This window comes from Oryctolagus cuniculus, chromosome 6 (assembly GCF_964237555.1).
Source record: "Oryctolagus cuniculus chromosome 6, mOryCun1.1, whole genome shotgun sequence".
NCBI classification, from domain to species: Eukaryota; Metazoa; Chordata; class Mammalia; order Lagomorpha; family Leporidae; genus Oryctolagus; species Oryctolagus cuniculus.
Window position 1 is genome coordinate 103,141,005 of NC_091437.1, and position 17,045 is coordinate 103,158,049.

The window sequence follows — 17,045 nt, forward strand, 5'->3', positions numbered from 1 at the left end:
ATAAAATTTCTTCTTTAGATGCATGTTCTGAGTTCAAGTTCTTGAATCTTCCTGGTTTAATGGAAGCCTTTATTACACGTTTTACCATATAGAAAGCACACAGTGAGTCAAAACAAGTATCCTTATACCTTCTCCATTCACCCAATCTAGAGATCTCTTAGGAAGGAGACTAGAATAGGAAATGAGAGAGATCTTGTTGAATACCACAGTGGGGGAGAGAGAGAGAGAGCAGGCATTAGGAAAGGAAGGCAAATTCGGAAAATTTAAGAGCTTAGGAAATTTAAGAGCTCAGGAAACTTATACCATCTTTAGATAAAATTATAGAAGTGGTCAAATTCTGAGATATCTCACCCAGAGGCATATTGTGGAAGCCAGAAAAAAATAAAAGTCACAGCTATGGGTCTCCCTGGAGCCTTAGAACACTGCAAACTCCTGAGAACTTTTCCGCAGACGGCAGCCTTGAACACACTGTGAAGACCCTCTGTCGTCAGCACCACTGCATCCGCAATGCTGATCTCCAGCTAGGGGCTAGACACCGAACAATCTCTTGCCCCAGATCTTTAGAGAAATGCTTCTATTTATAAATTACAGATAATATAATTTAAATTCCATATAAGAAAGAAATGTGTGCACTTACTTTGTTTCAATATAGGTGCATTCTATACATTCTTTTTACTCTGAAAGTATGCAACTTCATCCTAGATGGCAGGCTTATAAAAATAGAGGCCCTGTTTATGTTGCTCTTCTATCTTCAAATTCCAGTAAATTCTCAGCCACAGATAAGAGAATACATGGTCTTTGCTTGGATGAGTGGATGACGATGAACAAATGAAGAATATACAACCTATTGGCAATGAACTAGAAGCATTGTCTTACATGTAAATAAACATTCAAGTTAAAACTTGGTTATTATAAAATATTACTAGACTTAATGACAAAGAAATTTCCATTGATGTTAGACCACTTGATCAATCTTTCCCTCAGTTATTGTATCTGTAAAATAGATGATACTTATATCACTGAACATTGTGAGGATTAAGATATATGTATACCACATATAAATTCACTTATTTCATATCTCCATTTTCATTTAAAGAATTTTTGAAAGTATAAAACCAGAAAATATTTCTTGATTATATAATTTCAATATATGTATATATGTACATGTATATGTATGCATATACATTATATAATGTGTATATATGTATTTATAACATACACACATGAACATATACATATATATATAAGCATATATGTGGTGTAATTTCTTTAAGAATATAAGAGGCATCATCACTTAGTCAAATAAATATTCATTGCACTTCAGTTATTCTCTGAAAAATGTTTAAATAAACATGCCTATTTGGCTCTTGGCTTAATATTCACTGAATTATTCTTTCAAGAGTCAAATGATTTGAATGGGGAGATAAAAATAAGTCTGACCATCACAGAATCTGAGTTAGCCTACTGTTATGACCTGAGCTATATAGGTATAGGTTGAAGCCTTTACCTACTATGCCTTAGAATGTGACTTCCTTTGGTAACAGGCCTTTTAAAAATGTGATTCTGTTAAAATGAGGCCTTTAGGGCAAAGCCAATTTAATATGACTGGTGTTCTTATAGGAAGAGGAGATTAGGATATTTGGAGACTCCAGGGAGGGCACAGCAAGAATCTGAACATCTACAAGCAAAAGGAGGCCTCAAAAGAAATAAAACCTGCTAACAACTTGATCATGTATGTCTAGCCTCAGAAGAGTGTGAAAATAAATTTCTGTTGTTTAAATCAACCAGTCTGTGATGTGCTGTTATGGTAGCCTTAGCTAAAAAATGCAGCTGCCATCAGTATTATTGTTTTTATAGATACTCTGGAATGTCAAAATGTAAGTATAAATTTTAACTTCAAAAATAATGATCTCTAATATCTATGTGAGCTAAACTTGACTCCAGATTTCATTCTTGAGTATGTACCTAACAGAAATATATATTGACGTCCACTGTAAAGATAGTCATGGCAACTAAATGCTCTAAACTGGAAACAATTTAAATGTGCATCCAGATGAAATAGGCTATACTGTGGTATATTCCCTGAATGGAATACAACACAAATTGAATACAGATAAAAACCAAAATACTGATATATAAAACAAAAAAGATGGATTACAAGATGATTTTATTTTAATGTTTCATAAACAACCCAAACTAATGATGATTGAAGATGGAATGATCACACTGAGTAGGTGAACAATGAGCAGAGGTGTGGGGATATATACAGCCGAAGTGTGCTGAAACTTTTTCTTTCTTTTCCTCTCAAAAACATGTGTTTCTTTTAACACATAAAATGTGCCATCTTACACCAATGCCTTATGTAACAGAATTCTGTCCAGCTACTACTTTTTGGAATTGGAGACTCAAGTCCTTGACAGATGAGCATGTGTGAGCAGATGATTGTCATAAGACAAAAGTGATAGGGACAGGGTAAGAATCATTTAGGAAGTGTGTTCAGAACTATATTTGTGGTTATTTAGAGATCTGTTTCATGTAAGCAAGTTATTATCAGGGTTTTTAGCCAGATTTTCCTGGAAAACAAACCCAAAGGAAAAGTACATGAGGCATCCAATTGTACAAGACTGAAAACAAACTTTCCATTCTCATTCCATCTGCAAATGGAAAACTCCGTAAGGTTCTTTTTGACCCCTCCATTCCCTGATTCATGTTCTCAGCAGCACAGCACAGTACAATTTATTATTTAAAACACATCCACATTCTCAGAAGAGGAAAGTCTGAAAACTTTGGCCAATAGAAGTTTATAAGACAACATTTCCAGTTTTTATTTTTCCAAGTAAAAGAACATTTAAGTACTAAATTTATCTTCGAAGAAATGAAACAACTTAAACATTTATTTTTCCTGAAGATAAGCTAAAATTTTCTGGTCTGACTTTTAAAACATATTAAGACCTGCTGGAAACAAAAATCTCTCATGCTGAATTCATGTGCTCCAGTCACGTCTTTAGCTTACCCAGGTTGTCAATAGCTTGGATAAGATAGCTAAAAATTCAGGATACGAATTTTGATTTTTTTCTTTCTCATGCACATAATATTAATATCTTTACTTTGATACTCCATCATTTTTTTTCCAAAGGAATTTTTTCAAGTCAAAGTCTAATTGAAGGAGCTCAACATATTTTGTGTTGATTTCCGTTTTTTTTTTTTTTTTTCCCCAATGTTCGTAACAACATATAATGCAAGTCTATATCCGTGGTGATCTTTTAAGGTCTTCAACAATAGCTCCAAAGACTTCATAATGCAGCAGTTGGCCATCAGCACGTGGTCTGTTGGAGGAGGAAAGTCTTCTATCCGCCTACCACTACCACTACCCCATCTCAGTACTTTGGCTTGAATAGAACCGGTGACAAGAAGCTTGTTTATCAGTATTCTTCTTCAGCAGGTCTTGCAATTCCTTAAGATCAGTGACTACAACATCTGCCCTTATACCGGCCATGAGCTCCATTCCCCCGGTGCCTGAGCGCAGTTCCATCACTGACCTCCTGCTCAGCACATGGGCCCTGGCTCGAGAAAACCCTGGGCGTTTCCAGGAAGTTAGAAAGGACAAAGCAGCATCGCAAACAATGCAACCCATGCCACCAGAACTATACTGCTGTCAGTATAGCGCTGTGCCATCCCGCTTCTCCAGGACTTGCACACAGCTCCGTTGTGGGTCTTCCCATGAGGACTCCGCGGTTGCCGCCATCACTGCCAGGCTGCAAGATGCCGCTGAAGTTATTGTGTACATGATCTGGTTAGTGGTTACATGAGTGACTATGTAAGTTTAAAAAGAATAAGGAGCTAAACATAACACGAATACTTAATATAAAATGGTTTTAAGTGTATATCTGAATTCCAAAAGGAAAAAAATAATCAATGTCTTCCATTTTATTCTATTTTTTAAAATGTAAATTCCATGACAAATAGATCGCTGGGTTTGTATCAGATCGCTAATACGTGTTCTTGAATTTAGGATTTATAAAGTGAGCAGGAAAATGGGACACCAGAGGTTTTGCTGAGATAACATTTTCTTGAAAACATTGCTATTTTTTAAGCTTGGCAAACTTTCCAAAACCCTTGATCTTTCACAGTCTTTGTACATACTACTCTCCATTCATGTAGGGTATTTTTCTTATTGTTCTCCTCCAGATTCGTACTTCCAGGATGGAAAACTACTTGTTCTTCCAGAGACCACTCAGATGTCATCTCTGACTCCCTCTTTTTGCAGTCCCAGGCAGAGATTTTGTTGCTAATGTCTTAATCCTTCTCCTTGTATATTGTATTTATGTTTGCAATGTGTCTCCTATACCTAAAAAAAAAAAAAAAAAAAACCTTATTTTTTTGTTCAGTGAATAAATGAATTAAATAAATGATACATAAATAAATTTAGTCGTACATTTAAGGTAGGACTGAGTCTTTGAATTATGTAAAGGGATATTGTTTCTTTGATCAGGAAAGAGCTCTTTTCCTTTATTGAGCACACGGTAATTTGTGCATTTCTTCTGATAGCTTGAATCAAAGTACAATTTATGTGTCAGTCTCTTCTACCTGCTATAAAATGTCACAAGTGACACCCTGTGCTTTATTTATTCTTATTTTACTATTCTTGCACTTAGTTCCATTACAGCCAATAGTGTTTGCTATGGGAATATGAATCAATGGATTTGGAGGCAGTAATTTAAACAGTGAATGGAAATGGCTATCATAGTTATCCAATCATGACACTTCCTAGACTACTGGTTAATATTTCTAAGCTGAGTTTAAGTTTTTTGAAAGACTTAACTAACAGTACCAATTTTAAGAAAGAAAATTTATAAGCCATTCAATGGGTATAAAGTGTTCTTACTAAAAATTAAAAGTTTTACTGGCAACCTAAACTGAAAATTAAAAACAAAATTATGAATATAAATATTTAACAAATTTTGCAGAACTAAAGCTTAGAATACATAACAATAAAATATTGAGTTGAGGATATTTGTTTCCTCCAAGTAAATCATGTAAAGTGTTATATGACATCATTCACTTCATCTTAGATTTGACCATGAGTAAAAATAGGAGCATTTTAAACATTCTTTAATTTTTACTCTTCATTTTTCATTAGCCACTTACGTTTTGAAGCATAGCTATATTCTTTAATGAACTTATTTACCGTAAGATATAGATAATTCTTTATGTAAAGTATCTTTCTTCAGTATTCTTAAAACAAACTAACTGGCCTTTTTAAACAGATTTTTAGTGAAAATTTTTACAGAAGTCCAAGAAAAAATCAAGTTATATTTAATGAACTCAATCCAATCATAAATTTCCTTCCTAAACATGAACATTACATGGTAACATGTACAAAAAGTGTTCCTCCTAATCATGCATAAACCAAGAATAGCAAGAACTTCTGTTCTTTCAGTGTAATAAAAAATTAAAGTAAATTTAAGTTTACCCACACTAGAATGCTGAAACCAAAAAAAAAAAAAAACCCACTGTGGTATCAATGTCTTCACTTTTACAAAATTATTTTATATCCACTCTATGGACTCCAGTGCCAAATATAACCTCAAGATAGACTCTGGGATTTATGTCTCATACATTAAAACAAACCACATTTTACAATCTAGCAGGAAAATAAATCCATTCATTCTTTTTTGTCATAAAGTAGGAAAATGATCCTGAAATCCTTGCAAGTTTTTAAATAATATTCCTCAAAGTTAGGATGTGACAGATAAAAAGAGCTAAATATTTCAATATGCTTTAGTATCTTCACAATTTCAGTCAACGTTGCTCCAACCTTACAGAAACTGGAATGAGCTTACTATATATCTAACTTCCAGAGATCAGATAGAAATGTTGATAAAACAAAGTAATACAATATTTGCAGGAAAGCACATTGTAGTATCTACTACTTTGTTGTTCTTCCGCCTCTCTGTGGTACCAGAAAGTAGTATAAAGTCCTATAAAAACACAGCATAACCGGCGAAACTAACAGGTTGATGTAACTGGAAATTCAATATAAGCGGGTTTGACAAATGTGGAGAAATTTAACATTAAGCCTTTGGGGTTTTGGTCAGACTTTAAATGTGATTGATAGATATAAGGATTATATATATATATGGATTCAATACAAGTGGGTATCATGGTATCATAAAAGCAATATTATCAACTAAAAAAGTTGCAAAACTCTTCTGGGCATTGGATGTATAATTTTTTTTAGCTACTAAAGTTGTTGCAATCCACTTGTTTTTATCTACTCGTGATTTGATTTTGCAATTTAGCATGTTTCTTGTTGAGCTGCTTGAAAGTTTTTCTACTCATCAAATCAGTCTTTGGCAATGTACCCTTGAGGGCAATCTTTTCCACTGTTTTTTGTTTGAGCAAAGTTTTGTTTCTAATGCTTTTTTAAAATTCAATTAAGCAAAATGTCTTCTAGTTTTAGCTTCTCGAAGAATCTTTTCTTCCAGTTGTATATATATATATGACAGATACACGTTACTTTTATCTAAATTGAAAAAAAAAAAAACTATGTTAACCAAAGCAATTTTTTAGATGAGGATAATTTTCTTTTTTCTTGTCACCTTAGGAAATATATTAAAATGTTAACAGAAACCCTGTGTCCTGTATCAGAGTGGCTCTTCCAAATCCATCTTCCTGTTAAGAACACACTTGTGAAGCAGAGGTGATGTATCAACTACTTGAGTTCTCACCATCCATGGGGGAGACCTAGCTTGAGTTCCTTACTCCTAGTTCTGCCCTAACCCATCCCTGACTGTTACAGGCATTTAGGGAGTGAATGAGCAGATGAGTGATCTCTGTCTCTCTCTGTCTTCATTTGCTTTTCTCTCTTTCTCTCTGCCTTTCAAATAAAAATATGAAAAATTAATTTTAAAATATAAAAAGAAAATAAACCATTTGAACAAAAATTTTGGAAACTATTAATGCAACCTCAAACTGTAACATATATATATATATATATAAAAGAGATATCTCATATTACACACAACCCTCCAGCTGTTCAATGAGTTGTTTTCTACCCCTTATAAACATATGCATATCTTAGAGATAGTGTTAAGTTTATGAAATACTCCTCTAGTATATCGAATCATTCCTATCAAATATATATTCATTCAGTATTCTTATGATGAGCACCACGAATTAATGATGCCCGTACTGGTCAAAACATTTGGAATAGTAGGCTCTGAATAGTTTCCCTTAACAAAATATAAAATCCTAAAATTAAAAACAAATTAGTCAATCTAGCTCATACCCTTTACTACAAAATAGACTATAGATATCAACTAAAATAATTTCAGAGATTTAAAGCTGATATTATGTTGATAGAATATGTGGAAACACACTGTGTGTACAAGTATATGTACATGTGGGTGGGCATAGGGAGAAATGTATATTTAAGCAAATAATGAAACATAAATTATGAAATGAATATGTAGTTCAATATTTGAAATGCAAAGTCACATATTCAGTCTTAAAAGGCAAATATTTTTATTCCACTGGCCTTTATACTTTCTCTTGGTCTGAAAACAATTAACAATCTGGAATCTTTAATTAAAATGTTTATTTCAATAAGATATATCCAATATGCTACATAAGCTGTCAAAATTGATTTAGCCAGCATTTGTTATTGAAAATGGATTTTCTAAAATATTTATTCATATTTCAAATATAAATAAACTAGAACTGGTAGATTCCATTGGGATCATTACTATTAGCATCACGTATCATAGTAATTCATTTTTGAGAATTAGAGATTACATGAAGTTTAAGCAACAAAAGAATTGAATATTATTTATAAATGCATTACTCTTTGTCTTGTTTAGGTAATTATCTTACATTTAGTTTTACAGCTCTTAGATATGAGTCTAGCCTGTTTTGCAGGTTTTTTTTTTTTTTTTTACTTTTTCTACCACACTGTCAAAATAAAAACAATTTAATTTATTCTATTTTCTCTAAGATTTTTGTTTTTTGTTATTTAAATATAATAAGAAAAATACAATCATTCTGTACTTACTTCCTATTTTTTACTAGCATCTCTGTAGTCCAATTAATTATCTTAACTAGGAATTTAACAAAAATTAAATGCTATCATAAAATTTAAAATTGTCTTTGAATTTCACAATTTTTAAAATTAATATGCTTTCTTTGGTTCAGTATCTACTCTAAAATCCCACATTGCATTACTTGTTGTCTCTCCTTATAATAACCACTATAAAGAGGGTCTCTCCCTTCTACTGCTTCACTACTTTATTAAATTTTCTTATAGATAATGTTTTAATATATATGTACATATTTTTATTTGAAAGAGTTAAAGAGAGAGAGGGGGAGAGACAGAGAGATTTTTCATTTGCTGGGCCAGGCAAAAGTCAGGAGCCAGGAGCTTCATCTGAGTCTCTTACATGAGTGGCATGGTCCCAAACATTTAGGCCATCTTCCACTACTTTTGCAAGTCTATTAGCAGGGAGCTGGATTAGAAGTGGAATAGCTGAGGCACAAATTGGTGCTGTTATAGCATTGCAGGTGGTAGCTTTACCCATTATTCCACAGTGTTGGCCCTTAGGTTATAGATAGTTATTTTATTTTGTGGATTATAATCCATGATTTTCATTGCTTACTTTATTGCTCAAATTATTTCTGACATGAATATTGAGAGGTCACTCATATTGGTTTCTGTGTCCTTTCAAAATACCTCATCATTATTTGAGAATTTCCTTACTTCTGACAACAAAAAGATGTTTCAGATCTTCTATATATTTCCTGAGTCTTGGAATTAATAATTTTTCTACAGAGTTTTTTTTCCTTTATTGACAAAGTAGTATTGAGAAATGAAGATCTTATTTCCAAGTGTATGCATTACTATTGGGCATCATCACTTCTAGGCTCTCCTTGGAGGATATAGCTGAGAGATTCATGGATACATTGTAAATCATGCACACATACACTTATACTAACAGCAGTATTTGTTTGTATCAATATTGAAAACTGTGAACTCAGGCCAATGTTTCCAATTCCAATCAAATAACTTAGTGTTCATTCTACCCTTCCCTTTTTTAGTGTATGTTTGTCTTTATACATACACTCTACAGTTGAAATCCTGTTTTCCAAAGATTAATTATCTCTGCTCACTCCCATCAATGTAGTTGTGTTATCCATTAATTACACTACTAAGTTAATTTGCTATTGTTTCTTTTCCATTTTGGTCACCTCTCCTAAGTCTTGATATGTACTGAGTGCTTCCATTTTAGCCTAAAATTTTGCTTTGTTCTTAAGGGTTATGCAAGTATGATTACTACATACTTTTCTGAGACCACTGAATTTTCGTTGCCAAAATTACCTCTAATGTACTAAATTTATCTAACTACATGGCCAATAACTAATACAGTGTCATGAACATTTTAAAGTTTAATAACAAATTACTTTTCAAACCATGTGAGATTTTTTAAAAATGCAATTGTTTGTGTCATATGGGATTCTCGGTATTTTATTTTGTAGAAAATACTAGCACTCAATTTTATGCTGTATATTATGCATTCATTACAGCAAGTTTTTTTTTTTAACTTCAAGAACTATCACAAGGGCATAATTTTATTATTTTCTAAATGAATGAAGAAGCCATGGATATATCTGCATACACCCAAAGCACACATGAATAGTTTTGGTCTTTTCATTGCAATCAAGTAGTGTTAGCACTAGGGAAAATGAACTGTGGAATACAACATTAGCATGATGTAATTCAATTAAACTCTGATTATTTTGTTATATTATGATTTGTAAGGTGATCATAAAGATAGACTTCCATCCCCCTGGAGACAACTATCTTCCTCCCTCTCTCTGCTTAACTCCAATGCTTATGTTCTCCTAGGCATTTTGTTGATGAACAGTAAGGCAGAACACAGAAGCCAACATAATTTTTTTTTAATTTGTATCTTCGAATACGTTCTGATTCTAAAGTATTAAGAATTCAACTATTTCTGGATCATTTAGATTAACTATGAAAGCATTAACTTTCTTTTATCTGCTTGCTTTAATGGCCATTTACCTTCATTTACATTCTCTGCAGTGGGCCACAGGGAGATGAGAAGATGGCCTTTGGGTCTGTCAGCTTGGCTAACATCATATTAACTCTTAAGAATGACTGAGTGTAGGGAAGACTTTCTACTACAAGACATACAAGGCTTTCCAGTGATCTATACCAGATACATCTCATTCCTCATGACCACAATTATTAAAGTGAAGTGCATTGCTTTTCTGGAGTTAATTGAACTTTCGGGAAATGGAGAGGTATGGGAAAATACAAAAATATTATCTAGTGATTGAAAAGAAATTGTTTTGTAACAATTGATAGTCTTAATGGTAGGAAGAATGTCATAAATTGTGTTGAGAAAAATAGAATATGATAGAGAAGTAGGAAAGAATGCAAAAAAAACCTTAATTTTTGAATTGAAGTAATGTCAATTCTTATTTCCAATGCTTGCTCTGATACATAAGCAAAGGGACTTGCAGCTAAAGGCAAAAAGCTGAGAAGCATACATTTTTTTTCTGAACTTCTCAGTTATTAGATGGAACTGTATATTAAAAAAACTGTTGTTAATACACAAGGTTTAAGGCAAGAATGACATGTTTCTTTATCTTCTAAAAATATTAAAAAAGAGACATGACACAAGCTTGTTGGGATTATATATTAATGCAAATTTAACTACTCTACCACTTTAGACTATAATAGACTAAAATAGATACCACAGTAATATAATAGGCATCTTATTAAAATTATTGCAAATATAAATAAAAATTAAAAGATAAAACACTAAAAATTATTTTTCCATAAACAAAAACATTCACCATCATTTAAATTATCTTTTGATTTCAATCAATTAAACTAGCATTATTAAGAAATTGAGGATTAAATGGAGCATCTGATTCTGTTTTGTATTTTTAGTGTGGTTTCATTTCAATAAGAATTTCCATGAATTTATGCATTTAAAGGCAAAAATATTGTTTCATTAATTTCTCAAACTGTCACTCCCTTTTCTTCCTTTTTGCTTGTATTTCCTATTTTTTGTCAACAATGTATTATATTTTCATTTGCAATTATCTTGAGATACTTAGCCGAAGTGGGATAACTACATCAAAGGTGTTCTGTTACCTTTTAAATATTACCTATTGCTGAAAGACTATATTATATTTTAATTATATATATAAAGCTTGTTTGAACATCAAATATTGACTAATTCCTTTCTCTAACTTAAAAGATAATGTTTCATGAAGTTTATAAATACATAGTTTTTAAAAGTTTCTATGCTTCATTTTTAATCTGTCTTTGGTAACTTCATATTATTGAGTATATCAGGTTTCAACAGCATTTTAAATACATAGCTTTCTAATGAGACAGTTCATTCCTTTCTTTATCTCATGGGTAGATGAATCTATACTTTGTGTGCAGCCCCAACTATTGTGGATATTTATTCTTCAAATTGTCTTCTTACAATAACAAGTCTATGACTTTGGTCTGCTTGGTTCATCCTTCCTGTACTCAGGAGTGGTCCTGTGTTAGGTAAAGCTGATTTCCCACCCCTCATCTTCCAGGTCCACAATTAGACCCACATCATGTAGGCCTGAGTCAATCAGTACCTTTCCTCTGTCAAGCTTCAGTGATAATTCATGAACAGTCACATCATCTAATAGAGCCAATGAGGTGTATGATACCTCTTCTTATTCCTACAATGTCTAAAAAATAAGCATCTTGAAAGTCAGACTGCAACTGTTACAGAGAGCTTGCCCTGAATTCAACTCTTAGACATCACAGTACCAGGACTAAGACAGCTTCATACAGCCACATTGTCTAAGGGCTCCATCTATTCATACTGAAGCTAAGCTTATTCCATCATGACAAGCAACCCTCTATATTTATTTATTTGAGTGGAATGAAATTGGGCCTTTGAAAGTCAAGGTGATACTTTACCTTATTGTCTTCTGAACAAAAACAACAACAAATCCAAGAAATTCGGGGAACAGGAGCACATGATGATTTTGCCTTTTTTTAAAAAATAAATATTTATTTATTTATTTATTTGAGATTGTTACAGACAGAAAGAGGGAGAGACAGAAAGAGTTCTACTGCTTCACTCTCCAAATGGCCACGATGGCTGGAGCTGGGCAAATCTGAAGCCAGGAGCTGGGATCTTCTTCCAGGTCTTCCACGTGGGTGCTGGAACACAAACACTTGGGCCATCTTCTACTGCTTTCCCAGGCCATTAGCTGGGAGCTGGATAAGAAGTGGAGCAGCCAGGATTCCAATCGGTGCCCATATGGGATGCTGGCGCTGCAGGAAGAGACTTAACTTACTATGCCACGACGCCGGCCCCATGATGAGTTTGCTTTAAAGAGATAATTCCTACTTAAATATGGAGTGTGGAATCACTGAAAGTGACAGAGGCAAGGCCTGCTGGGTGAGAGGTGGTAGAATACTGCCAATTAAGAGAAAATTGTGCCATGTAACAAATAAACACATGCTCACACACACACACACATACACAGACACACAAAGGGATTGCTTGAATGATAGTAATAGAGACAACGTTTATTTTGACCTCTTGCCTGAAGCATAAATTGCCTTGAAGATATTTCCAAATATTCTTTTTATTTTACAAGCTTTTTTTCACCCTGTGAATGGGAAGAAATTGAAGCAACTCTAAAATATGCCTCATACAGAATTTTTTAAAAAACAGTTCACATATTTTCACAAGAATACCACTTCATTTGCTTCTTTTTCTCATTTACCCAATATACTTTTCAAAAGACTATACAGCTAGAGTGTGTTTTAATAAGTTCCACTTAAGGAACGTTGAAGAATTTTTAAGATTTATTTTTATTTATCTGAAAGGAAAAGAGAGAGAGAGAGATCATCCACTAGATCACACACTTCCATTCACTCCTCAAATCACCTTAAAAGCTGGAATTGGGCCAGAGTGAAGCCAGGAAGCTGGACCTCCATCTAAGTCTGCAACATGGGTGGCAGGGGCCCAAGTACTTTCGTGGTTTTCTACTGCTTCCCCAGGCACAATATCAGAGAGCTATATCAGAAGCAGAGTAGCCCAGACTCTAATATGGGATGCAGGCCCAAAAAGCAGATTTTATGCTTTGTATCACAATGCCAGCCTCAGAAGACTACGTTTTTTGTTTTTTTTTTTTTTTTAACTCAAAGGGGGAAACATACCTGTCATATTTATAACTGAACTATTATCTCCAATGCACTGAAACTAAGGATGATGGTCAGTAATGAAAAAAAATAAAAAGATAAATAAGATCGCATCAAATACTATTAGTAGCAGAACCCACTTCCCTTTGCCTGCTGCATACATTCCAATACACTGGACTCAGCTTCTTACATGCATGTTCCATAGCCTGTGGCTTTACTAGATACTCTAGCAATGGCAGTAGCCTAGAAATAAAACCACCTCTAAATAGTCCTAATTTCATGGAAACCAAAGACATAGGACATTTCCCATAGTAAACAGTTTCAGTTGTTAACAACCATTCCCATTCCCTTGTTAAAAATGCCGGTTATTCAGATCAAACAGAGCCATGACAATCTGACAACTGCAGGAATAAGTTAAAACAATGCTCAGTACTTCCAATAAATTGAAGCTACAAAGTTTCTCCTCAGTAATGAGGTATTTCAGAATAAATCTAAATTGGCATGCATTTAAAACATAAATCTATAGTAATTACCAAGTTTACTTTCGTTTCCTATTTAAAAGTTAAAAGGCGGGGCCAGCATTGTGGTGTAGTGGGTAAAGCTGCTGCCTGCCACTCTGCTGGCATCCCATATGGGCTCTGGTTCCAGGCCTGGCTGCTCCACTTTCAATGCAGTTCCCTCCTAATATGCCTGGGAAAGCAGCAGAAGATGGCCCAAGTACATGGACCCCTGAACCCACATAACGAAGCTCCTGGCTCCTGGCTTGGGCCTGGTCCAGCCTTGGCCGTTGTGGGCATTATGGAGTAAACTGGCACATGTAAGATCGCCCTCTGTCTCTACTTCTCTCTCTGTAATTCTGTTTTTTCAAATAAATAAATTTATCTTTGAAAAAAAAGTTAAAAGCAAAGTATTACAAATTATGATGATTTCTTTAAAAAATTCATCATAATATTTCCATTGTAGACTGTTTAATTCCTATCATTAACAATTTTTACATATTTTTTAAAATCTTGTGTCCTTAGTCACATAAGGATATTTTCTATGAAAAAGAAACAAAAATAAGTTTGTTAAGTACTTCCTGGGCTTAAAAGAGTAAAACAATATAAATAACAATTATGGAGAAAATTTCTAACAATAATTGTAAAATCCTGCTTTTTGGCCAGGTCTTTAGAATCATATTTGTAACACTGCTTCCTGATTACACTATTTCTTTTGCACATCTCTTTTCCAAATATTCTGAGTGCATTGATCTTCCTTTCTTTATTCCTAGATGTCAGATTTTCTCTGTGATTTTGCAAAGTTTCCTTTCTTCTGGTCAGAAATTCCACTCTTGGTTAAGAAAAGAACTCCTCACTAAAGTCTTATTAATTGAATCAACTGTTGCTTTTAGACTCCTCATTGAATGTCTTAGAGCACAATGGAGGGTACAGTTTTAAGATTTTCAATATGAGTACCATTTGGAAGAGTAATGATTAAAATGAGTAACTGTTTTGACACAAAGAGAGCAAAAGTATGGAAATGCAATGCTCATTTATTTTATCTAAGTTACTATTGTTTTCTACAGCTAGACTTCCTCTAGGGACATTAGCTCTTCAAAGCAGAGAAGTTTCCCCAGCTGGTATCAGTAAGCTATGCCAGAAAAAGTGAGATTCAAAATATGAATGAGACTTCTTCATTCACCATGACTGTGAGCTCTTGAAGCAAAGACCAGTCATCAGCTGCTATCTCCAAAGAAACAGATTCAGTCGCACACTTGCATGGAACTGAGCTCAGTCTGCAATCTGACTACTCTTCCAAGTGACTGCTTCTCCAGAGCATTCAGCAAGGAACTAAGTCCTGCTAACATTTCTGTAGTAAACCTAGAATTGTATCTGCGGAGGACCCGCTGGAGCGCGCTTGACTCTAGACCCATTGAAACAGAGATAATAAATCTGTGTTGTCTTAAGTAACTAAATGTGTAGTAATTTATTATAGCAGGGAAGAAAACTAATGCAGAGTTTTCTAAAATAAATTAAAAGCAAAACTAGGAGGTGTGAGTTACATATATTACATCTAATGTAGTGGTAAGCATTTATTTATTCCTATAAAATAGAAACACAAATATATCAGGGCAAGAAACAATTTATTTCCTCTGCTATACGTTTTTCTTCTCAAAATATGTGTGAATATAATTTTGGCATAAACACATTTTTAAGACGGAAATAGAATTTCAGAAGAAATTCTCTGAAGGAAATGGCATTTGTTTGTTTTAGTTAGGACATTTACTTTACTAGAGTCAGATTTGAATAAACCTTGCAAACCATTCTTTGATAGCTTAGTACCTAGTTCATTTACTAGAATATTAATGCTCAGTTAGAGAATTGTAAAAAATAATTGATTCTTTTTTTTAAGTCTTCTGGCTTTTTCTTTTTCCTTTTTTTTTTTTTTTTTTTTTTTTTTTGACAGGCAGAGTTAGACAGTGAGAGAAAGAGAGAGAGACAGAGAGAAAGGTCTTCCTTCTGTTGGTTCACCCCTCAAATGGTGGCTATGGCCAGCGTGCTGCCATAGCCAGGAGCCAGGTGCTTCCTCCTGGTCTCCCATGCCTGTGCAGGGCCCAGGGACTTAGGCCATCTTCCACTGCCTTCCCGGAAGAGGAGCAACCGGGACAGAACCGGCACCCCAACCAGGACTAGAATCCGGGGTGCTGGTGCCTCAGGCGGAAGATTAGCCTAGTGAGCCATGGCGCCGGCCAATTGATTCTTATATCTTACACCACAATGTCTTAATTTCAGTGTGCTATCAACATGTAAAGCAAGTAATTCTTGCCCACAAGATTTAAGGAGCAACCCATGAAGTTGTGTCAATCAAAAACATTTTCAGTGTCCCTAAGGGAATGGGGAAGCAAAATCAGCCCCTGATAAGCACCAGCAAATCAAAATCTTACTTGATTTCAATTTCTACTCTACCTACTAATAGTCGGTTGCTTCAAATGAAAATTCTCATTTAATTTGTTTGAGTCTGCCTGTTTTAAGCCAACCAGTTAAATCAGACTGGCTGTTAGTATTGTGTTATTTATTGTTATTACTCTTATTGTCCCTTGGGTTCTCCCATCAACTATATGACTTGCATATGTTTTCCATCAAATTGTGAGTAAGTTTTTAATTTTTTTAAATTTTTTTTAAATTTATTGGGAAGGCAGAGAGAGAGAGAGAGAGAGAGAAAGACATAGAGAGGGACAGAGACAGAAAGAGAGAGAGAGAGAGGTTGATTTTCCATTTGCTGGTTCTGAGTTTTATGTATCCTCAAGATGGTATAATTTTTATTTAAAAACTATCCTAGAGCCAGTAGTTTTGCTTCTTACAAACAGTTTTTAAAGCTCATTTTTGAGTTATTTTATTTTATTATAAATTCTCAAGATAGAAACTTAAATGAAAGAATATTGTCTACTTAAATACTGCTAATTGAATGGAAAGAAAAGTCTATCTTTCTTTACAGACACTTCCGTATTTTTCCAGTGATTCATTCTCCTATCCATTCATCTATCTATTCATACACACATGCACACTCACACACATAATTCTAGGTATACTATGCATGTAATTCTAGGTATACTACAGCAAGCAAAAGTTAGACCTTTACCAGTCCCAATTTAACCCTTTAGTGTACTTTTTTGTCCATATTTTGGGGTTTCAACTGGTAACAAAAAAGTAAGGGGCCAGCAATGTGGCATAGTGGGTAAAGCCATTGCCTGTGAGGCTGGCATCCCAGATGGGCTCTGGTTCTTGCCTTGACTGCTGCACTTCCAATCCAGCTCCCTGCTAATAGCCTGGGA

At 34.1% G+C, this 17,045-nt stretch overlaps 1 long non-coding RNA gene and 1 pseudogene across 3 annotated transcripts in view; one reads left to right on the forward strand and one right to left on the reverse strand.

Moving 5' to 3' along the window:
• Positions 1-17,045, forward strand: part of LOC127490586 (uncharacterized) — a 249,604-nt gene that overhangs the window by 76,839 nt on the left and 155,720 nt on the right. The gene's annotated exons all lie outside the window — the stretch shown is intronic.
• LOC100345152 (protein N-lysine methyltransferase METTL21D pseudogene) lies at positions 3,043-3,745 on the reverse strand (annotated as a pseudogene).